At 61.5% G+C, this 24,214-nt stretch overlaps 1 long non-coding RNA gene across 1 annotated transcript; it reads right to left on the bottom strand.

Moving 5' to 3' along the window:
* Positions 1 to 1,816: 1,816 nt before the first annotated feature.
* On the bottom strand, positions 1,817 to 7,709 carry LOC131280656 (uncharacterized). Its single transcript, XR_009188364.2, has 3 exons — positions 7,556 to 7,709; positions 5,454 to 7,434; positions 1,817 to 4,635 (listed from the first exon to the last, which is right to left on the bottom strand). It is a non-coding gene; the product is annotated as an uncharacterized lncRNA (long non-coding RNA).
* Positions 7,710 to 24,214: the final 16,505 nt, after the last annotated feature.

Below are 24,214 nucleotides of genomic sequence, written 5' to 3'. Positions count from 1 at the left end.
CTTTTTCTTTAAATAAATACTTGCCTTTTAAAAAATTAATTAATTAATTTCTCTCCCCTTCCCTGCCCCCCCCCCCAGGTGTCTGCTCTCTGTGTCCATTCGCTGTGTGTTCTTCTGTGTCTGCTTGTATTCTTGTCAGCGGCACTGGGAATCTGTGTCTCTTTTTGTCGTGTCATCTTGCTGTGTCAGTTTTCCATGTGTGCGGTGCCACTCCTGGGCAGGCTGTGCTTTTTCGTGCTGGGCGGCTCTCCTTACGGGTGCACTCCTTGCACGTGGGGCTCCCCTACGCGGGGGACACCCTTGCATGGCAGGGCACTCCTTGCGCGCATCAGCACTGCGCGTGGGCCAGCTCCACACGGGTCAAGGAGGCGCGGGGTTTGAACCCTGGACCTCCCATGTGGTAGGTGGACTCTCTGTCCGTTGGGCCAAATCTGCTCCCCGGTTTCCTACTTCTGCTGTCACAAATTGCCACAGACATATTGTCTTAAAGCAATACAAATTTAGTAACCTGCTGTTCTGCAGGTAAGAAGTCCAAAACGGGGCCCCTGGGCTAAAATCGGGGCGGTGGCAAGACTGCGCTCTGTCTGGAGGCTCGAGGGGAGAAGGTGAGCCTTGCCTTCTCGAGTTCCTGGAGGCGGCCTGCGCTCCTGGGCTGGGGACCCGATGGGGACCCCGCTCCCGCCCTGAGGCCTGCCGTGCAGCCTCTCCCGCTCCCTCCCTTGGAGGCTCACTAAGCCCCCGCCTTCCTCCGCCATACTTAGAGGGCCTGGCACTTACACGGCCCCACCCGCCGGATGAGTCAGCTGATGGGCACCCTGAGTCCCGCCTCCCGCCTCCCCTCGTGCCACGGAACTGCCACGTCCTCGGGTCCTGGAGTGGAGGCCCTGGAGGTCTTGGGGCGCACTGTCCTGCCTCACGCCCCCACCAAGTCCAGGGGCAGTGGCATATGGTCAATGAGGGGAGGCCTTTGCTTATCTCAGCAAACGTGCCGGGCACAGGTCAAGGTGCTGGGCACCCAGTGGGAGCTCCAGAGCCGTCAGCTTTGCCCACAGGGAGACAGCCCATAAAAGCACACCTTGCCTGAAATGGGCTAGAGGGGAGAAAAGCCAAGCAGGTGAGGGGAGTGGGGTGACCTCTTGACAGCCAGAGCTGGTTTGCATATTCTCGTATAACCTGAGGCAGGTCTGTGTGTCTCTGAGCCACAGAACAGTTTACTATTTGCTGTGTGACTTTAGGGTAGTGGCCTAGCCTGTCTGGTCTCCTCCTCTGAGGAATTGTTGGACTGCTAATCCCCTCCCGAGCGGACACCACGGATCCTGTGGGTTTCCCGTTGTGACTCTCACCTTGAGCAGGAGGCACTAGGAGATTCCCAGAAGCAGGCTCCGTCTGGGACTGCCAGACATTGGTGGGTGGAAGTGGTCTCCAGCCCTGGGGTCCAGCCATTCCCGGAAGGAACCCGACTGCTCCGAGCCAAGCTGGATGGGCAGGAGCCTGGGGGTGTGGCTGGGGGTCCGGGGGCCGCCCCACTAGCTCAGGGGAGGAACCTGGAGAGGCAGCCTTCGGCTTGGTGAGCCTCAGCTGAGAAAGGAGAGGACCTGTGGGCAGAGCAGGGGACACCCTGAGGACCCGGCCCCTGGGCCCTGGGTCTGCGTCCATAACTCCTGACTGTCCGACCTTGACCGGGGACCACCCCCCCCTCGGCCCGCACTAGACCTGGTGGGGTGGGAGCCAGCGCCCAGCCAGCCGGCCCCAGACGCCGGGACAACTGCAGCTTCCCCGGCACGTCCCAAGCTCGGAGAATAAAAGGAAAGGAAAGAAGACTAAAACAAACAATTATTTACTGCCTGGAGAGGTACCACGTTCTCATGGCTCAACAATGAAAATACACCAGCGGGTATGGAGTGAGACGTTCCCTTCCCCCGGCCAGTTTCCTGAATGTTCTTCCAGAGATGGTCTATGCAGATACACACGAAGACAAAGGGAGATTTATATTCTCCTCTCCGCGTTAAACACACATGTGCTCATAAATGGCAGAGTTCTCGGTGGCAACTTGGAGACCAGCCGTCTGGGCACATAAAAGAGCGTCCTCTGTGACTGCAGGGTAGGGAGGGGACCCCTTCGTTTATTTAACCCCCTAGACGGAAGGAGGAGTTTTTGTGTTTTCATTAGAGAAGTTGCAGGTTTACAGAAAAATCATGCGCAAAATGCCACCTTGCGTCGTCACCCTGCATTAGCGTGGTGCGTTGTTGACACCCCCTGAAGGAGTCCTTTTGCAGTGGCGCTTTTCCCTGCGCGCGGTCGTTTCCAGTAGGGTTCACTGCGTTGTTCAGTCCTACGTGGGTTTTTTTAAGCCTAGGAGTGGCCCAGTGGGAGCACCCTTCCTCAGGCCGGGGATTCCTGGGTTCAAGTCTGCCCTCTGGCCTCTGTCCCGTGAGCTCTTGCATGCTGCCTTTGCACTTAGCCTCAGTTTTCTCATTTCTAAGTGCATCAATGACACAATGCCCTGCAGGCTGTATCCTGTTCGCGGAGGTGTTTTATTCCCCTAATTTTCTCCACATCTGAAGACTTCACATGAACATCCAGATTTCTGGCTTCTCTTGAGAAATCGAAAGTCTGGCAACTTTTGGTTAGCACCACGTGGCAGCTGCGCCCTGTGGACAGGGCAAGGACACCCCACCTGGCCGCAGCCCCGGCCCTGCTACTGCCCACTTCCATTCTGCCTGCCAGGGGCGTCTTTGACGGCTTCAGGTTAGTAATGGAAACATAACGTGGGTTTTGTGAACTCCCCAAGGGCCAGGGCCCTCCTGGGGGTGCTTGCACCCCAGTGCCCAGCAGGCCCCAGCTCCGCCTCCTTGCCGGGTACCTGGGGTGCCCGGGTCAGTACCAGAGCCACAGATGACCCAGGCCTTGGCCCCGGACCCCAAGCAGGAGGCTCCAGAGTGTCTCCCTTGGCCAGAAGGGAGGCGGAAGCGCGGGCTGGCATCACGTCCGGGAAGGGCTCTGGGCTCCGAGCCAGGCTCTGCGTCCTGGGAGGTGGTGGCCGCGGCTTCTTCCCGAGGCTGCAGCCGGAAGCTGGGCTGTAGGCACCTGGAGTTCCCATCTCCTGGTCCCCAGGATGTAGGTTCCTGCGCAAGACCCCCCACGCCTTCCTCTTCCCCACCCACCTCCACCGGCCACATCCGGCCTCCGGGGGGTGGGCCAGCCCCCAGGAGGAGACGGGGATGTAGGTGGAGTCCTGGGGGGACCTTGGGGACAGCCTCTTGGGGGGCCGTTGAGATTTCTTCTTGGTCTCGGGTACCTTGGGGCACAGTTTGAAAACAACTGGTGAAGACCTTTGGATAGTTGGGAAAACGGGCCTGGAGTGGGGCAGGTGGGGGGTCAGAGGTCACAGCCCAGGTGACCTGACCCCAGGTGCTCTTGTAGTCACCTCCCCCCCAACCCAGAGTCTACTACAGAGCCTGTCACTTGGCACATGATGTGTGGTTCCAAAATGCAGCTTATGGCACCCCCTGTCCGCCTCCTCTGGAAAACCTGCCCCTAGCGCTCTCTTGAGGTCCAGAGGCTAGGGAGGATTTGGGGCTCCCCCACCTCCTGTGTTGGACACTCCAGTTCTTTGAGTCTCAGTTTGCCTTTTCTGCCAAATGTCTACTTCACAGAGTCATTGTGAGGCGACAAAAGGGTTATAACGAGAATAGCGAGAATAATTTTCACAGCAGCTGCCATCTCCTGAGCCTGACTATGTACTGGGCATCCTTGACTCAGAGGCTCGCATTTTTTCAAACAGCTTTGTTGAGATATAAATTACACCCTGTGACGTTCACCCCTTCGAAGTGTATAATTCAGCAATTTTAATATGTACACAGAGTTGTGCAACCATCACCACGATTTAATTTTAGAACATTTTCATCACCCCCAAAAGAAACCCCAAATCCATTAGCAGTCACTCCCCGTTTCACCCCTCCCCAACCCACAGCACCCGCGAACCTACTTCTGTCTGCAGATTTGCCTATTCTGGACATTTCCTATAAATGGAATCAGACAATATGTACTCTTGTGACTGGCGTCTCTCACTTAGCAGAATTTTTTTTTTGAGGTTCATCCATGTTGCAGAATGTTCCAGCGCTTCATTCCTTTTTCGGCTGAATAATATTCGATGGTATGAATAGACGGCGTTTTGTTTATCCACTCATCTGTCAATGGCCATGTGGGTTGTTTCCACTTTTTGCCCAGCGTGTGTAATGCTGCTACGAACACACATGTATAAGGATTCAAGCGGACGTAAGCTTGCATTTCTCTTGGGTATTTTTCTAGAAGTGGAATTGCTGAGTCATATGGAAACTCCTTGTCTGACTTTTTGAGGAACTCCCAAACTTTTCCAGAGCGGCTGCTCCGTTTCACGTTGCCGCCTGCAGCGCGGGAGGGCTTCGGTTCCGCCAGCCCTTGCCACCACCTGCCACTGTCCTCCTGATTACGGCCGTCCTAGCGGGTGTGCAGGGGTGTCTCCCTGTGGTGGTGTTTTCCCTTTCCCTAACCGCTAATGATGTCGAGCATCTTTTCCTTTGGAGAAACATCTGTTCAGACGACAGCAGCTCATTGAGTCCTCACGCAAGCCCAGGAGAGCTGTCCTATCAGCATCTGATGATGAGAAAACGGAGGCTCAAAGGAGCCCATGAGGCCAGCAGGGACTGGGCAGGCGAGCTCGGGGCCCCCAGGCAGAGAGCAGGACCCGGGGAGAGGGGCCTCGTGCACTACAAAGCTGGGGGCAAGGATACACGGGGAGCCCTCCAGGGCTGCTGGCTGCATGAACGGAGCCCGGGGTTCTTGTCCCATCTAGTCTGCCCCTGACCAGCTGTGTGACCTTGGGCAAGAAGTTTCCTGCTCTGGGCCTCAGTTTCCCCAACAATCCACCAAATCTAAGAAACAGATTTGATGGCACTAGTGGGTGTGCTGCAGGAAGACAAAAGGCTCAGGGTTCAGCCCCATCGAGGTGCCCGGCCTCCCGGCACCCCGCCTCCCAGGGCTGGCGGTAGGCGAGGGGCTCTGCTCCCGGCCTCACACCAGCCTGCTCTCGGGTGCCCAACCTGGGAGGTTCTGGGCCTGCAGGGTAGGCCTGGCCCAGGCTGTGGGGCAGAGCACGGGCAGGGAGCATCTGCACTGCTAGTCTGCGGGCAGCGGTGCCTTTGTCCTCAGTGGAGCCTCCTGGGCAGTCGGGGGAGGTGTCAGGCTAAGGGGGGCCAGAGGTGGGGTCGCGCTGCGGAGGACTGGTCAGAGTCCCTTCCTCTGGTAAGAAACTCAGCAGGTGGACTCGCTCACTCATTCGTTCATTCACTCATATTCTCATCAGGGTCGGGCCTGGCGGTGCCCAGAGCCGAAGACCCCCTGCCCCTGCCTCAGGGCGCTCTCTGCTGAGGTGGGGAGACAGAAGGGTAACACAGCCGATCCCAGTTACTCACGGGAGGTGTGATCACTGCACTGGAGACCCCAAGCCATGGCTCCTGGGGACGTGCGGAGTCGGGGTCCTTTGAGCCGCTGCGCTCAAAGTCTTCATCAACTGATCAACACGTAATCAGTGTCTTCTGTTTAAAGACACCTTATTTCATAGGTGCTGTAGATTCACTAACAGTCCACTCTCGGCCACAGCCCTGTAAGCAGGCCGCACTGGAGCTTGTCTAACACGTATTTTCTGCTCAGGGCTCGTCACAGCCTTCTTGCATGCAGAAGCTCTAGACTCACTTCAGCGGGACATGAAATCACCCACAGAAAGCACGAAAGTGTGAGAAACGTGGCACTAGGTCTACCTCAGGGGGGCCCTTCTGTCCGGTACGAGAGCTGCCAGATACGCGGCCGAGGCGCCTTGCTGGACCTCAGCTGCGAGCGGGACGTCGGGGTCCTCAATGTTTTCGTTGGCTGCTTTGGGGTTGCCACTCCATTGTGGCAAGCAGGCAAACGTAAATGTGCAATCTGCGAATGACGAGGATCAACGGTGAGGTGGGCAGCTCCTCACAGCGTTCGCTAGAGGCCGGCGCGCCCCCGCACCCTTCCGACAATGTAAGTCATTTAACCTGCAGAGGACACTCTCAGGGCAGAAACCCTTATTATCTCTGTTTTACAGATGGGGAAACCGAGGCACGAGGGGGCTGAGGAACTCGCCGAGGTCGTCCAGCTGGCGGGCGGGGGGCCAGCCCTGGAGCTCGGGATGCCCTCCGCTGCGAAGCAAGCCCGGCCTGGAGCCGCTGTCCGTTTGTTCTGGCATAGCTGGTGGCCCCGGGCTCGCAGTGTGCTGGGCACGCCGCACGGTTCTGCTGGGGGGTGGGGGGCACTCCTGGCAGCAGGAACGGCTTGTGCAAAGGCCCGGCAGCATGAGGGGGAGGGAGGGGCTGGCGGGCAAGACGCTGCTGCTGGAGATGCGCCGTGAGTGCCAGCCGAGGGCTTTGGGGCCTCTGGGGAGGACAGGGTGAAACTGGGAGGCCCCGGGGACACGGGCCGTGTGTCCACGGCACCTCCGAGCCACGCTCACCCCTGCCCTCTCTGTGGGAGCCTCAGATGCACGGAGGGGATGGACTTTAGGGGTCACTTTAACGCAGTGGGCCCCAGGCTTCAGCTCCTGGAGAGGCTGGCTGGGGACACCCAGAGCCGGGCGCCTGGCTCCCGCTGGGCGGCTGATGGCCTTAGATCTCTTCACCCCGGGGGGCCTCGGTTTTCTCCTCTGTAACGTGAGGCTGATATGCTAGGCCCCAGCCCCTGGGGGTGGGACGGATGAAGCGAGGGTGACGCCAGCCACGGAGCGGGCGCCCAGGGGACGGCAGAGGCGCTCTTCGTCCCAGAGCTCGCCCTCTCCTGCCCTCGCCAGCCTCCGCCATCCGCCAACAGCTGCTTCGGCGGGAACCGCCCTGCGGTGCCCGCACTCGGCTCTTGCTCTCCTTTCACTCCAGGCCGGGCTCGGGCTGCAGAGTCAGGGCCTGACCTGGAGAAGCTCATGGCCCAGGGGACAAGATCTTCCCAAACAGGGAAGGGGAAAGCTGGGCTGGAGCCATTTGGTTCAGGCACCGGTTTATGGATGAGAAACTGAGGCTGGGAGCAGGGAAGGGGGCAGGTCCAGGCACCGGAGTGATTCCCGAGTCGGGGGCAGAAACCTGGCGTTCTGCTCCCAGCTCTGCTTCCTCCCCGGCCCTGCCCCCCCCCCCCCCAGAACTTAGACCCGGTGCTCTAACCCCCCGCCCCCCTTCCACAGGGGCTGCTCCCCACGGCGTGTTGACCAAGATTTGGAGACACGAGACTGGCATGCTGCAGAGAAACTTGGGCAGCTGGGGGCTCCGCATTCAAGTCCTCGCTCTGCTGTCAAAATGCTGTGTGACTTGGGTAGGCCCCCAACCTCTCTGGTCTCGGTCTCTGCAGCGGTCAGCGGGAGGGCTGGACCTGCTGCTTCTGAAAGTTCTTGGAAAGCACAGGGAAGGCGCGGGTGGAGCCAGGCGTGGGAGAGGGCAGCCGTAGCCCACAGGCTGTCATTTTCCAGACTCGAGCCCACCCCCCAGCCCGGGCCCGCCTTATCGCCCACCTGTCTACAGCTCTCTTCCGAGCGGCTCCTTGGGTTTCGGCCCGGAGCCTGCGATAGCGGGGAGCGTGGGAGACCAGGGGCAGTGGGTGGCCCGGCGGCTGGCAGGCCTCGGGCGCTCCGTCTCCTCGCGGGGTTATCTCTGGTCTGGGCCAGGCTGGGAAAGTGAGAAGCTGCGTTATCGCTGCCACTTCCCCCTGGAGATAGGACTGCCTCAAAGCCCTCTTGTTCTGCGCCCCCTGCCCACCGCCCTCACACCCACTGGCTCCCAGGGAAAAGGGGGTGGGCACCCCTGCAGCACCAAGTGTCCTCCCCTCGGTGGGGCCGTGGGTGGCGGCAGGAGGCGAGGCTGAGTGACCGGGCATGGGGCAGGGTGTGGGGGGAGGGGGGGTCTCAAGGCCTCCTTTCACCCACTCACTGGGCACCGCTCTGTGCCAGGATGGGCAGAGACTCGAGATATGCAGCACCCAGTGTGGCTTGGGCCTGACCCACCAGGTGACCTCGGGGACAGGTCCAGGGGTCCCTTGGGACAGGTGTACCTGCTAACTACCAGCTCGTGAGGAGCCTGGGGGTGCTGGAGCCCTGGGGGGAGGTTTGCACTGGGAGGGGTCACTTGGGGGCCCGGGGCAGGGGCCGGTGACCCACGGGCTCTGGTGTTTCTGGGATTTCACCGCCTACTGCAAGCGTCGCGGTGAGGAGCAGGGCCCGGCGGTGGGCGTGGCCGAGGCGCAGGGTGCGGCCGTGCCACCCGTGCACCGCCACCCGAGTGGGCCTGGGGTGCCGCCCGCTGCTCTGGGCCCCAGGGTCTGGTCTGTGACCTGGGGCCGATGGCAGGTCGTTCTGCGCTGGCTGCTGGAGGAAGCCGGGCCCTCGGGGGCGCGCACTGGGCAAACCTGTTTGGGTGAAAGTGGCCATTTCGTGAGCTCGAGTTAGAACCGGTGCTAAACCAAGGTGTTGGAATCCTGGTTTTCTGGGTTCCAGGCACCAGGGACACAGCAGTGACCGTGGTGGGCGGGCCCTGTGCTCCGGGAACCCACGCCTGGTGGGGGGCCGGTAGTCACTGGTGTGAGGCCTCTGGGGGCTTGGCAAAAGGAACATTGCAGGGGACGTGGAGGCGGCTCAAGCGATTGAGCTCCTGCCTACCATGTGGGAGGTCCCGGTGCCGCCTAAAGAAGATGAGCAAGACAGCGAGTGAAACGGCCGGCCGGCGTGGTGAGCTGGTGCTACAGGATGATGCAACAAAGAAACACAAGGAGGAAAACACAATGAGAGACACAGAGCAGGGAGCGGAGGTGGCTCAAGCGATTAGGCGCCTCCCTCCCACATGGGAGGTCCCAGGTTCGGATCCAGTGCCTCCAAAAAGAAGATGAACACACAACGAACGGACACAGCAAGCACAAACAATGGGGGGGAATAAATAAATATATAATTAATAAATCTTTAAAAACAAGGGCAAAAGGGCATTGCAGGTGTGGGTAATGTGGGGTCTTGGGATGGGAGACAGATCCTGTGTTATCCAGGTGAGTCCAATGGCATCAGCAGGGTGGGCTCAGTGTCATCAGCGGGGTCCTTAGAGGGTCAGAGTCGGAGGAGGACCTGCAAGGACAGAAGCAGAGGTCGGAGAGAACGAGAGAGCCTGGAAGATACCGCATGGCTGGCTTTGAAGACGGAGGCAGGGGCCACGAGCCAAGGGACGTGGGCGGCATCTCGGGGGTGGAAAAGGCCAGAAAACAGTCTTCCCTAGAGCCCCGGCAGAGCTGCAGCCCTCCCACACCTGGGTCTTAGGACTTCTGACCCCCAGGACTGTCAGACCACACGGAGGTGCCACCCAAAGCCCTTCAGCTAGTGGCCATTTGTCACGGCAGCTCCAGGAAATAACACTGACAGCACGGGGCAGTAGTAACAACGATGACAGCCAGCAGCGAGGCGCGTCCTTCAGGCCCTCCCACACACAGGCTCCGTTAGTCTGCACATACCTGACTGTTGTTACCTGCGTTTTACAGGTGGGGAAACTGAGGCACCGCGAGGGTATGTGCCTTGCCCAAGGCCACCCAGGTGCGAGCAGCAGAGCATCTTCTCCCCCGGGCAAGGGGCGGCCGAGTGTGCATGCGGAGCCCCTGCCCCTCGCTGCAGGGCCTCACCCCTGTGTGACCTTGGGCCTCACCTGGCCATGGCCGGGCCCTTCACAGGAAGGCTCTGGTTTAACTCCACAAGTACCCCATGTGGTAGATGCTCTGGTCATTCTCCATTTTACAGGTGGGGAAACCGAGGCCCAGCGAGGCCAGGAAGTGTTGCCCCACGATGACACTGCCTCCCAGGGCGGACCTGGGGTCGGGACCAGGTGGCCCCCTTCTCCACCCCTCTCCTCCCTCCTGCCCCCAGCTCCACACTCTGTGTGCCCCCCAAATGGGAACGGTGTCCTTGTCAGCTGTCCCCACACCCTTACACCCCAGAGGCTGAGGGACACCCCAGCCCCGCTCTTCAGGCCAGGAGGCCAGCCCTGCCCTCCACGGCCAGGGGAGGAGGTCTCTGTGGGAGAAGATTTCTTCCCCAGAGCCAGACGCTCAGGAGCAGCCAGGGCAGGGCCCAGGACAGATGGCACAGGCTGGCCCTTGCAGGCCAAGGGGCTGGGGGTGGGCTGCCCCTGGGTCCCTGCACCCCTCCTTACCAGAAGCCTTTGTTGGGAGGTGGGGGGGTGGGGGCAGGGTGTGTGTGGCTTAAGGGCCAAGGACACTGGTGACAGCAACTTTGGGGGGATAAGGGGCCCTAGATTTAAGGTGGGGCTCAGTTTCCCCAGCTGTAAATGGGGACAGTGGGGCTGAGCCCATAACCTTCAGTCGTAACGAGAGCACCAACTCTTACAGGGCCGTCCTCGCCAGGCCCGTCCAGTGGGGGAAGGAGGCACCCATGACAGGCCGTTTTAGAGGCGAGGAAACTGAGGCACGGAGAGGCCACGCAGCCAGTGAGAGGTGGAGCTGGGGGGCAGGCCTGGGGTTCCTGGGCCACGCCCACTGACCCCTTCCCTCCGCCCCCACAGAGCTGCGGGGCGGGGTGCATCTCAGGCGGGCCGGGCCATCTCACGGGGGCTGTGGGACGCGGGGTCGCCCTGCTCCTGCCCCGCCTTGAGGCCAGGCCCCGGGCCCCTCCGGGCTGGACCAGGGCTCAGGGCTGAGCCGACCCCGGGCTGGGGTCAGGGAGGGCTTCCTCAAGGCCCAAGCAGACTCAGCTGCTGGCTGGGCCCCGCTGCTGCGAGATGGCACCCGTCACCTCCTGCTTTCCCACCACTACCCAGGACCCTGACAGGCAAAGATCACCCGATTTGCATATAACCAAATGCAGTTTGGGTGAGAACCCTCTGCCCCTCTTCCCGCCTGCCCCTCCCCTTCACACCTTTAGGGTAGGAAGCTCCTTGAGGGCAGGGATTTGTCTGTTTTGTTCACTGCAGTATCTCCAGGGCTTAGACGCAGGTGTGCAGTAGGTGCAGGGCACGCAGTAGGTGCACCTTACCTGCTGGGCTACCGCTGCCCAGCGAGCGGCCGTGAGCTGTGCATGTCCCCTCTCGGGGCCTCTCTTTGCCCATCTGTGTCACAGGTGGGGCGCGGGGCCTTCCGAGAGCACTTTGACCGAGTGCGCAGCAGCCTGACGCGCCAGCTCAGTAATTCCACCCAACCAAGGAGTTGTCCCTAAATATGGAAAAACGGGATGCGTTCTGCAAAGATACTCATCAAAATATATTATTTATAGCATCGAAAAACTGGAAATAACCGAGATGCCCAATAATCAGGGAATGGCTAAATAAATCGTGGAACTTCCACTCCACAAAATAGCAGGCAGCCAATTAAAATAAGGTTCAGGGAAGAGGAAACAAAAACGAGGTGACAGAGAGGGAAATCACCAGAAAAGTGCCTGTGATAGGAGGGTGAGTCAAAAAAGGCAAGATACCACCGTTTTAGTGCATGTGTTTTTTTCTTTCTTTTAATATACTGTATGATCTCAGCCATTTTTTTAAAGCTCCAAAACAAAAAACTATGGAAGGAAATACATCAAACCTTAACAATGAGTGTCCCTGAGTGGTGGGGCTGTGGGTGGTGATTTTTCTTCCTTATTTTGACTTTTCTACATTTTTCTGAATTTCCTAAGCAAACTTGTATTTTTACTTTCAGAGCAAAGAAACTAAAAATGAAAAAAATAGAATTCGGGGATAGGAGTCAAAGCTGACTGCCGGGTGCCCGTGTCTCCGGGAGGGAAGGCCAAACTCTGCTCGGAGGCAACGGGAGGCTCTGGCTGCCTGTGTGACCCTGGGTAGACCATGGGACCCTTGGGGCTCAGTGGCATCACAGGTGACAGGGGCCTGGACCTGTTTCCAGGGCTGCAGAGAGAAGAGGAGGGGAGGCCCCCGGGTGAATCCTCAGTCACCATCAGGAAGGGCCTGCTCTGCTCTCAGACACCTTGAAAAGGTGCCAGCGTCCTGGACAGCGTCCTTGGGACTGGTGCTGGTCCCCGGAAGTACAGGTGCTCCTGTCACATTCTGGAAAGTAGAACTGGGGTGGTTTCCAGAACGTTCTCACCTGGGGTGGGTGGGAGGAGAGAACGGCCACAAAGTCCGAGCCCAGGCTTCTGGTCCCGGCTCTGCCCCCCGCCATGGGCCCTGCTGGGCTCAGCGTCCCCCTGCAATGGGTGTTGCACGCAGATCGCTGGGGCGCCAGGCCCTCTCAGTGGAAACGAGGCGTCTCACCCAGACCCCCGCAGGCAGGGTCCCAGGGTCCGGAGAGCCAGCCCAGTCCCCCCGGGCTTCCTGGAACCTTCCATGTTGTGGTCTGTGACCTCATTTCTAGACCGTGGTTCCGCAGGGGAGTGTGTTTGTGTATGTGGGAGAGTCGGGTGTGTGTGTGTGTCCCAGGGGGCCTCGGAAAGCTCAGCCACCACGATGGAATGACCCTGAGCCCCCCACTTCCCCCAGCCCTCTGCCACGTTGGACCCCATAGAGAGCCCAGGGAGTGTACAGGAAGGAGGGTGCCTGGGAATGTGCAGCCTGCACCAACGTGTGGCACGCACCCACGTTCCTAGCTGGGGTGGGGGTTAGTGACGGGGTCAGGTGGTGCCACAAGGGACCCGACTTCAGTCACGGGCCTTCCCGGTGCGTGCTCTGACCCTCGTCCTGGAACGTGTGCACATAGGCGTCCCAGCCCTGCGCACACAGAGCGAGGACCCCAGTGATAGCTGATGTGTTTCCAGCACCTTCCATGGGCCCGGCTTTCCGCAGGTGCCGCTGCAATGCATCTTCAGACAATTCTGAAGGCACGGGTGCTCCACCACCCAAGGACGTGTGGCTGGCGAGGTTAGGGAGGGACGGGAACGCCGGCCGACTGTCGCTGGTGACTGTGACGCTGTGAGAACACTGCACCCGCCCCGCTGCCGCGTTGACCAATGAGGCTCAACGTGGCTCAGTGACCGCGAATTAGTGCGGAGCTGACACCTGCCCTGGACCCCCGGGGGACGAGGGGCCAGCTGGACCTGAGTTAGTTCCCTGCCCACGCATTCAGTCATCATTCATGCGTTCGTCCCTCTAGTAAGATCCTTCTTGGTGTCCAGCCCTGGGCAGAGATGAGCAGGACCTGTTTCCTCTCATGGCCCAGGGGCCTCCAGGAGGAGGTGACAGCTGAGATTTGGTCAGGTGGAGGATGGAAAAAGGGGCATTCCAGGTCGAGGGAAGGGCTGACAGTTTGGGGAACCCCCTGGCTTCTGGGAGGGTGGGAGAGGGAAGGAGGGGAGGCTTTGAGGGTTGGGTGCTGCCAGGAGCCTCGGGGCGGGGGGGTTGGAAGGCAGGGGGTGGACTGCGGCTCTGGAGATCTTGCACCCCTGGGAGGGACCCGGGAGACCTGTGGTTGCTGCCCTCCTGGACTCAGAAGGGGAAGTGGGGGCCGGGGGAGGCCGGGGCTGGGGAGTTGGGTCACAGGCGGAGCAGCACCCAGCTCAGGCCTGCGGGGAGCGGCAGGGGAGGGGAGGTGGACGGCCCCCCGGGGTCTCCTCCTCCTGCCCCCGCTTCCTTCCCTTCCCTTCTGTCCCGGCTGCTGTTTCTCCAACACTTCAAGTTCATTCCCACCTCCCGGCCTTTGGCTCCGCAGGTGTTGTCCTCGCCGCTCCCTTTATAATGGCATTTGCTGGGGGCAGAGAGAGGGAAGAAGAGAAGTGATGTGGGGGCACTTTGGGACTTTGAGTTGTCCTAAATGATACTGCAGGGTCAGATGCTGGACTTTATAGATCCTGCCATAACCCACCGAGTGTGCTGCGGGAGAGTGTGAACTACAGGGTAAACTGTTATCTATGTGGTGCAGCAGTGCCCCAAAATGTGTTCACCAAATGCGATGAGTGTGCCACAATGACGGAGGAGGCTGTTGATGGGAGAGGGTGGGGGTTGGGGATTTGTGGGAACCTCTTACGTTTTCTATGGGTTTTTTAAAATGTTTTTTTAACATAACATTCTTTGTGATCTATTAACTTTAAATCAGTGTAAAATAAATAAATAAATAAATAAAAGCATCCCCCTCCGCGGAGTTGCTCCCCACCCTCCATCTCTAAGGGGCACCCTTGCCTTTCTCGTGCCCTCGGCTCGCCCGCTCACTGTCCACTCCCCTCTTCGGACGCAAACCCCACGAGGACAGGGGCTTCGCCTGGGCTAGGGTGGAATGCCCAGCCCTCGACGACAGAGCACTGAGCACCTCCCGGGCGCCGGTTCTGATTCTCAAAACAACGCTATGGGCCAATCCGGGACCGGGGGTGTGGGGCGTGAGGCTTCCTCCACGTCAAGGCTGGGATCTTTTTTAAGGAAAACACACATGATTATGAATGCAAAATAGGTGCGGGGCCTCAGAAGGCGCTGTGCAAGCGAGGGGCAAAGCCCCGTCGGCAGCGAGTCCGTGCTCTAGTGGAAGAAGCCAGACAAACCCAAAACTGAGGCAAAATTTATCACCGTCGTTAGGGGATGGGGCGCGCAAGGGAGAAAAACAAAGCAGATGGGTGATGGGGAACACTGGGGAGGCCTGGGGTTGAAGTTCCCTTTTTTCCACTGAGCAGGTAGTGTCTGAGCTGAGAGCTGAAGGGGTGACGGAGTGAGCCAGGCAGACACCTGGGGGAAGAGAACACGAGGGCAGGGGGCGCAGGCTGGACGGTGGCGAGTTTGGTGAAACGGCAAAGAGAAGGGCGCTGGAGTGGGGCAAGGAGGGGGAGATGGGGGCTGAGGTCAGAGGTCGTGTGGCTTGTGGGTCACTGTCAGGATTTTGTCTCTGCTCAGCTGGCCACCTCTGGCTGCTCTGTGGAGAGAGCAGACTGCAGGTGTTCTCCACAGGAGACCCGTCAGGGGGCTGGTGCCGGGATCACAGTGCAGAGAAGAGGTGGGGAGCGGTGGATTCTGGGGCATTGGCCCAACAGGATTTGCCAATGAGTCATGTTCCAATTAGCTTCTGCTGCGAATCAAACCAACCCCAAATTGAGTAGTGTATGACAACAGGAGCATTTCCTTATTTCTCCTGGTTGCTGTGGGTCAGGGATTTGGGAAGGGCTTTGCTGGGCGGGCCAGCTTGGGTGCCTCACGCAGTTGTACTCGGCGGCTGGAGCTGGAAGGGCAGGGCTGGGGGGTGGGCGGCTCTCGTCTTCTCGTGCTGTCAGGGCCTCTCCACTTGGGCTCTCCTCGGGCGCTCCTTTGGGCTTCCTCCCAGCATGGCGGCTCAGGGCTGCAGAGGGGAGTGTCCCAGGGGAGCCTTTTACACCTAGACTTGGACGCCACGTCGCAGTGCTTCTGCTGTAGCCACGAGTCTACCCCACTCAAGGAGAGGGAACGCAGACCCGCCTGACTGCAGGACAGCCTCAAAGCAGCATTGTGAGAAGAGCATGCGGGATGGGAGATGTCGTCATCCTTGGAAAACACAACCAGCCCAGGACTGAAAAAGCCAAGTTTGAACACCTTCTCTATGTGCCCATGGGCAAAGTGCCCTTTGCACCTCTGTTTCGTTACTTCTAAAAGGAGAAGATAGCGGCTACATCCTCACATCGGGGTTAAGCCAGGTTCCCTACGAGCCGTGACTCTCACACTGTCGTTGGCTCAGTAAACGTGGGCTCCTTCTCCCACTTCTCGCCAAACGTGTTTGCTCCACAGTGTGCAGCCTGGAGAAGGTTCTGCCTCAACAGAGAAGATGGAAACAAATGCTTTGAGTGCCTGTGCCTCACGGGGTCTGCTTCCATGGCACCATCTGCCCGGTGTGCGTTGCACATGAGCAAACATACGTGTGTGCGTGCATCTGCCTGTGTGTGCACCTATGCCTGCTTGTGTGTACACACACGTGCACATATGCATCTCTCTTCCCAGGTGGGACAGTTTGAAGCTTTTTGTGGATCCCAGGAAAGATTGTGTTCTTGGAGCTAATCCGTTCCCGTGGGTGTGGGGCCCTTGGATGGGCTTGGATTCAGCTGGGGGATGTGTGATTGACTTGCTTCTGTGAGGCGTGACCCGGGGTGGGTCTTGGTCCTCTTGCTGGAGTCCTTTATAGACAGAGAACTGAGAGCAGCAGACCCAGAAAAAGGCAGCAGAGACAGAGAAGCCCCAGAGAGGGGGGGGCCCAGAGGCTGGAGGCTGCACTCAGCAGAGCAGAGAGGCCCCCAGAGGCCCCTGGGAGCCGAAAGGGAAGAGGCCTGGGGAGAGACGAGCCATAGGCCTGATGGCCCCCAGCTGAGCTCAGGGAGAAGGCAGGCCTGGAGCAGAAGGCGGCGACCAAACCGTAGCCCGCCACTGGGTCGCACCACGTGGTGGGAGGCCAGGGTCTGCCAGCAGCCGACCTTCGCTGCCACAGCATCTGCCCGTGCCTTGATTTGGACGTTTCCACAGCCTCAGAACGGGCCGCTTTTAACCTAATGCGTTCCCCAGGAAAAGCCTACCGGTTTCTGCGGTGCTGCTCCCAGCAGCTTTTAGCAGACTGAAACACCAGGCAAGGGCCAGGCCGCCGACCCAGCCAGAAGCCTCGCCTGGCGCCTCCAGCCGGAGGGTGCCCGGGGCCTCGGGGGTCCTCCAACCCGCTCCTCCAGGCAGCTCCCACTCCTCTCGCAGGCCGGGTCCGGCCCCCATCCCTCTTCACCTGTGTTGACCTCTCCTCTCCTGGGCCCACCCAGCCGCCGCGGCATCGCCACGGTCTGACCGACTCCTGCTTATGAGGACTCTAGAAAAGGCAACACTATTGCGACGGAGAGCACATGGGTGGCTGCCGGCGCCAAGGGGGCGGGGAAGGGGCGCGAAGGGCCTTTCGGGCGAGCTGAAGAGGTGGGTCCGTGCCTGCCCCCATGGGAGTTTTGTATGTAAATGATGCTTCCGTACAACCGACAATAACAAAACCTGCCACGGCTCCCCGTTCCCGCAAATGCTTGGAAGCAGCTCCCAAGCTTCTGGCACTGTCCTAGGTGCTGGGAGAACAGTAGAGGACAAAACCCCTGCCCTGAGGGGTGGGTGGAGACAGCAAACAAAATAAGCACACAAAATATAGCAGACAGCCACGCTGAGGGAGCAAAGAAAGCGAGACCCGAGGGGCCAGGCCCGTTGGTGGCACACGCGCGCGCCAGGCCCTTGGCCGCGCCCCCTCCCTCGTCTCCCTCCCAGGCTTGCCTGCCCTGCAGCCTCAGGCTTACCTCCTTCTGGGCCTGCTGCCTCCTTTCTCCAGAATCCCCTTCCTCCCCTTTGGGCCCCCCCAAATAGCTACACACCTCTTGGGTCTGGCTCGGCACCCGCTCTCAGCAGGGAGAGCGTGGGAGGTCAGCTGACCCTCGCGTCCTTTCTTGCCACCCCTCCCCGGGCGGGCAGGAATTAGTGGCCCATCTCACACCTGAGGCTCAGAGAGGCGACAAGGCTTGACTACGGTGACAACCTGAGCTAGTGGTGAACCTGGACGTGAGCCTGAGTGTGTCTGATGGAGCCTCTCCCCCCCCGGGGGGTGGGGGTGGATGGGGCTGCCCCTTGTCCAGGGGCAGTGGCTGAGCGGAACGGTGTGCCTTCGGCTGGGAGGGGCGGAGGGGCTGAGCCCGCCCTGGGGGAGTTCGCGGTCTTGGGGGGAGGCTCACACTTCATGTGCCCTGGTGGGGCGGCTCTCGTCTCCAACGTCGGCTTTGTCACCGGTCTAGTGGTGGGACAGCAGCGTCCACCTCTGGGACAAATTCACCCTGCGGGGGGTTCGTGGGGGTGGCCGAGGCGGTGAAGGACAGTGGAGCTGGCACTCGCGCAGCACCTGCTCTGGGTCCCCTTCCACGCCAGGCCTTTCCTACTCATTGTAGTATCCTTGGTGCTCAAAGCACCTTAGGGGGCAGGCAGGAAGTGGGGGACAGAGAGGTTCCGACCGGCTGCCGCCACGTCGCAGCTGGCCAGTGCGAGTGCAGAACCAGCCTCGGGCATGGTGGCCCGAGCCCCCACCCAGGCTTGTGAAGCCGCTGCGTCTGACGGGTGCCGCTCACTCAGCGAAGGGTCTCACCCCTCACTCGAGTACAGGTCCTGAGGCTTGGGGGTCCCTTGAAGAAAGAGAGACAGGCCGGAGTGACGGGGCCAGGGAGGCCCATGGACAAACACACAACCCTCACTTTACAGATGGGGAAACTGAGGCACGGGGGTTTGCTGGCTCATGTGCCCACGTCTCTATGCACCCCTGAGCATGGATGCCTGTCTGTGGTGCCGTGTGTCCCTCCCTCATGCACCAGAGGGACAGGCACGCAGACCCCTTCCAGGACGCACGCCCGCCCTCCCACTTGGGCTGGGGTCAGGGGTGGACGCGGCTGCCTGTGCGTGCCTGGGCTCGGACCCCACCGGTGAGGGCGCCAGGTCGGGCGTTTCCCTGCAGCATGCCCCTGGAGGAGGTGGACTGGCCCGGCTGGCCAAGTGGGCATCCCGTGCCACCGGCCTTCAGTAGCAGGGATGGGGCCTGCTCTGGGAGAGAAGGGTCCCGGAGACCTGAGCTTCCGTCCCAGCAGGAGGAGACCCACGACACACCCGCGTGCAGTCCCCTGTGCTCCGCTGCGGGGCCAGGGGCGTGGCCGCTGCAGGTCCTCGGGTGCATCTCCTGGGCACTCTTGCTCAGGTGCTGATGCTCAGACACACCCCGGCCAGTTTTGTTGCCCATTCTCCTTCATGCACATCCAGTGGCTTCCACAGCCTATGGGATGACAACCTCTGGGCACAAACACACGGCTGATGCACACATACACGCTCACCTCCACTCTGGGGCACACGGGTCAGAGCTAACACTGGGCTGAGCACTGAGGTTTTATACACCTATCCCAATCATCCAGCACCCTGCAAGGCAGCTCCCATCACGATCCCCTTCACAGACCGGGAGACGGAGGTGCCGAGGGGGAGCCACCCTGCCCGAGGCTCAAGCCGGATGCGTGGCAGGGTTGCGATTTGGAGCCAGGTCGCCTGGCTCTGGTGGCTGGTGTTTGCAGTGGTCCATGAGGTCACCAGGTGTTGGGGACGCCCATTCCCAGGTGTCCTGCCCACCTCACCGTTTACACAGCTCCCTCCCTCCCTGTGGCAGGAGCAGGGCAGGTGACATCCTCATTTTACAGATGAGGATGGTGAAGGAGAAGGGCGGGTCACGGGTCAGGTTTCAGGTCACGCAGGGCTTGAGGGCGGACCCCAGACTAGAGCCCCTGCCCTGGGTCCTGGTCCTTGACTCTCGTCTGCTCCCCGGGGACCACCACCCAGTGCCTGCGGGGGGCACTGTCCCGAGAGCCGTCAGCAAGGCGAGGTTTGTGGGCGCTGGGTGGGGGGATGTCATCTGCGCAGGCGGCGTGGCCGGCTTGGTCTTGGGAGTGTGTGCGTGGGGGAGTGTGAGCCCAGCCCACCGCGGGGGCAGAAGTCCTGGGCCCGGCAGCCACTCTGGGGACCCGAGGACAGAGGTGTCTGTACCCAAGCCTGTCTGACGGGGGCGGCCGGTCCCAGCTGGGGACAGGGACCACTGGGGACTCCCTGAGGGGAGGCCAAGGCCAGGGCTGGAGGAACACGACAAGGCCCCGCTCCCTGCCGGGGGGCGAGGAAGGCCGGCTCAGGAAGCAGGGCTCCGACAAGCTCCCCTCCGTCCTCTGAGGAGCGGCTGTGCCGGGCCAGGCATTGTTCGAAGGTTTAAAAATAAAGGCATCTTGGACGGGGCCCTGCTGGCAGAGGCGGGAGGGGCGGCCCTGCCCCGGCCCGAAGGGCATCTGGCTGGAGGAGGCCTCGCCCGGCTCCGCCACCAGCGTGGCTGAGAGCATGGGGGGGCCCTGGACGATCGCCCGTGCCCCGAGCTTCTCCTGCCCTGAGGGGCATGGGCGGGTGGGCATCTGGGGCGCCATTGCCCTTGCCTCCCGCCAGCTGTTCAAGGCTGCCCCTCACCCTCACCAGAAGCCTCTAACAGCCTGGGGCCACTGGGGGGCATGAGCTGCCCCCCAGCACCTGCTTTCCCTGCCAGCTGATAGGGATAACAAGAGAACCCACCTCCCAAGAACCCCAAAGGGCAGACACTGTTACTCTCATGAGACAGGTGAGGAAACCAAGACCAGAAAGGTTTAGTAGTTTGCCCAAGGCCACAGAGCTGGTCAGGAGAGGAGCCGTGATTCAAACCCAGGCCTGACTGACTCCTAAGGCACGCCCCCACTCCTCAGCACCCAAACGCTCCTCACCCCCCCTCAGGCTCCAGCAGAGTGATGCTCTTCTCCCCCCAAGGGGCTCAGCCTCTTGGGGAGGAGAGGGAGCCAGCAGATAAGGAACACAGGGGCGCTGGAGTGTGGGTGGGGTGGGGTGTTGCCGACACCCCCTTATTAAATCCTCACAGCAAGCCCGTGCAGCAGGGGTATGTCCCCATTTTGCTAATGAGGAAACTGAGGCCCAGAAAGGCAGCCGCTTGCCAAGAAGGGATTTGAATCCAGACCAGCCTCGGTCCAAAGCCCTCTTCCCCACACAGCATCTGAAGGGTTCCCAGGAACCCCAGGACGGAGCGCTAGCCCATCTCACCCAAGAGTCAAGGTGGACCAAGAGGTATTGCGCGGCCCCGTGCAGCTGGGGAGGAGGGTGGAGGGGGGGCACTGTTGCTGGCAACCAGCTCCCCCACCCCAGGAGGGACGGTGAGTGGGGAGGGCAGGCCAGGGGGTCAGCTCCGATTGGGGGATGCCCCCCTTGAGGTGCAAGGCGTGTCGGGCAGGGCCCCGCCCCTCCCCTGGTGGCACACAACGGCCGGGCCCCCCGGCCAGACGAGATCCGGTGACCCCCCTTCCGCCCCTGAGGCCTCTGCCGAGGCTGGCACGCTGGTTCTGGCACCGGGAAGCGACATTCCAGACCCCCACCCCCTTGCCAATCGAATTCTTGGCAGGGCAGGAGAGTGGGGGCTTCTGGGAGAGACAGGGCAGGGGCGTGGGGGGGTTGTGGTTGGGGAGGATGGTGGGAGGGGCCAGAGCCGGGACACCTGCCGGCAGGATGTGGGAGGAGCCAGGTGGGAGACGGGGCAGACCCACGCTGGTCCCCGGGGGCTGGGCCCCTCTGGGCTCCCTGACCCCAGCGCGAGCCCGGTTGTGGGTGACGGAGCAACCTACAGATTGGGGTGCCCTGGTGACAGGCTGAGGCCGGTATCTCATGTATGGGTCCTTAAAGAGACACATCCTCTTGGGGTGACTAAGAACCTCTGCCTTAGCTGTGCGGTCTTGGGCAGGACACATCCCTCTCTGAGTTGTTTTCTCGTCAGGTAATCCTGGAGGCGCCTTCTAGCAAATGGTGTGGGACGCTCGGTGTTCATCATCCAAGATGCTGTGACTTTACCCTCGTCCCAGTCTCCCTGCTGAACTGTGTCTCCCGCAGCCGGCAGAGCCTTTCAGAACCCGGAGCCAGGTGCGTGGCTGCTGCTCGGCCCCCCGCGGTGCTGCGGGGATGCTCCCTGCTCTCCTCGCCTGCCCTCTCCCTCCCCAACCCCCCGGCCAGCCCCTGCCCTTGCCCTCCCCAACACCCCCACTGCCTGCCCTCCCCATCGCTGACGCCTCCATCCCACCACCTGCCCTCCTCCCCCCCAGTTCCCTGCCCCCTCCAGCCTCTCCCCCACCCCCCCACGGGTCTCCTGATAAGTTTCTTCTCTCCATAGCGGGGCCTTTGGCCTGGAGGGCTCTGCCCCACCCAGACCTTCGAATAGTCCTCTCTGGTCACCCAAGACTCTGCTCAAATGTCACCTCTGAGAGGCCTGCCCTGACCCCATTTTCCACTCGATCGCATTTCCCTGGTAACATGCATCAAGACTGAGATTATCTTGTTCATTTAGCGTCGCCTGGCGGGTCGCCCTTCATCTCCCCAGAGCCGGGGCAGGGCCCGCATCCCGGGCTGGGGCTCCCTCCCTGTGCGCAGCGGGCGCTCCGCGAGCCGATGTGGAAGGCACGGCTGAGACGCCTGGTGTCCGAGGCTCTAAGGCCGCGCCCCCGGCCCGGCTCGCGCTGGCGCTCTCCTCCCGCTCCTGGGGCCCCGGCACCAGCCGCCCAGGCCCCCTTGGGCACCCCGAGCCCCCCGCGGCCCCGCAGCCGCAGAGCAGGAGCGCAGCCCGGGGCCTGGAAAGCCCCTGGGCCTGGCCGCCGGGGCAGGCGGTTCCGGGGTGACCTCATTGCCTCGAAAGGAGGGCAGCAGGGGCAGGAAACGGAGGACAGGGGCCGCATCAGAAGGCTAAATTTAGACCGTTTGATTCAGCAGCAGGACAATATTCCTGGAGTCCCCATTGTTTGCGAGGGGCCAGAGGGCAGGCTTGCCACTGAATGGCTGGGCCCGAGCCATGCCAGGCTGTCGGGGCACGTGGGGAGTGGGCAGCGGGGAACGGGGCCGCCCCAGCGGGCCGGGGCTCAGGGCAGCAGCGGGGCGTGTGGACCCTGGAGGGCTGCCCCTTGGGTGCGGCCAAAGGGGGAGGGGGTGCCTCACAGACAAGGAGAGGGGCTCTGCGGGGGCCTGGGAACAGCGGCCCGGCTGTGCGACCCTCACAGCTGTGGGCACAGCCCTTGTTTCCCACCCATGTCTTCCAGGGGGCGCCTGAGGCTGAGGCCTGGGACGAGAGCTGAGGGCTAGTGGAGGGACACCCAGGCCCCCCGACTCCCAGCCTGGCACCCTCCCACCAGGATGAGCGCCAAGGGCTCTCACCCTAGACACAGCCTGGCGTCCCCCGCTAGGCCAGGCAGCTGCAGGTGGACAGGGAAGGGTGGCTTGGCCTGTGCAGGCTCAGAACCAGTTGCCATGGCAACCTGGGGCCCAGGTCCACCCCCCCCCAGGCTCTGGAGCTGAGGAGGCAGGGGCTGGGGCTGGCTTCTGACCCCCTCACTGCAGGCCCTGGGTGGGCATTGCAGCCTGAGCCGACCTCGCCGGTGAGGGTGTCCCCTTCTACCCACACCTCATGCCACACTGCAGCCAGGCCACAGAAGAGGGGGGACAGTCCCCGGTGCAGAAGGCCAGGTGACCAGGAAACGCCTCCCATCTGGCCAGCCCCACGGAGGCCCAGGGAGCCCCTCGGGCCACCTGCCCAGCAGCTCCAGTGGCCTGCCCTTCCCACCGCCACGTGCCAGGCCCGCGGAGAGGACCCCGCGACGCTGCCAGCGTCCCTGCCCCCGTCCTCCTTCCCGGCTCCTGCTCCAGGTGCGGGAACTGAGTCTGAGCCAGGAGATGGCCTGGGGAGCCTGGGGACGGAGGCGGCAGCTGGGCCTGTCTCCTGGGCCCCCGCCTCGCGAGGGTCTCCAGGAACCGGGTCCCCTGTCCCGGTGGCCGGGCCGCCCTGCCCGAGGCTGCCCTGCTCCTCTTGATTTCACATCATGACTCATGTTATCATGTTCTCAGGAGCTGAGTAACCACCTGGCTATTTATACTCCGGCTCAGCAGGCTTCCTTCCCTCCTCCCAGGGCCCGGGCAGGGAGGACGGGGTGGGGGCGGGGAGGAGCCCACGGGGAAGGGGCCTGCAAGAAGGCGGCTGAGCCCCTCCCCCCACATCCCCTGGGTACCACCCCCGTGAAGCACCCAAAAATAACCCGCACAACAGGATGGGCCTGGATCTATGGCATCGATACATAGGTATGATGATGGCTTGGGGAGGGGGGAATTCCTTTCCCCAGCGAGTCACCCGTCTGGAAAAATAAAGAAGGGAAAAGCTGAAATTTTTTCCTTCCATCAAAACAGGAAGTAGCTGGGGGCGGTGGGGGATGGACAAGGGGATGAGGGGTGGAGTCAGCCGCCACCCCGCAGGGGCTGCTGCCTGGGGTCTCCCGTCGGGCCCTTGCCCGCTGCCCGGGGCTTTGCTTCCTCCCTGGCTGGCTAGTCCCTGCGCACTCACAGACCAGCGGGCCCGACGTCCCCACTCACGTCTGCATCACAAAGATCATTTCGATAGCTCCTTACTAGAGAAGGCTCTCCGAACGTGGAGGACACTCAGCCCCACGCACCCCCACCAGGTCCCCCGTGAGAAACAGATGGCACCGGGCCGGGCGGGCGCCATCCGCCTTCCTGACTTACCCCCTGTTCCCTCCCCTTGAGCACTGACCTGGGAGTCCTGTGACTTCAGTTCTAATCCAGCTCCCCCTCTAACCAGCCGAGGGGCCTTTAGACAAGTCACTCTCCTGTGCTGAGCCTCAGTTTCCCCATCTGTCATAGGGAATGGGCAT

Source organism: Dasypus novemcinctus, chromosome 12 (genome assembly GCF_030445035.2).
Source record: "Dasypus novemcinctus isolate mDasNov1 chromosome 12, mDasNov1.1.hap2, whole genome shotgun sequence".
Lineage (NCBI taxonomy): Eukaryota > Metazoa > Chordata > Mammalia > Cingulata > Dasypodidae > Dasypus > Dasypus novemcinctus.
This window is presented reverse-complemented; position numbering and strand designations above follow the sequence as displayed.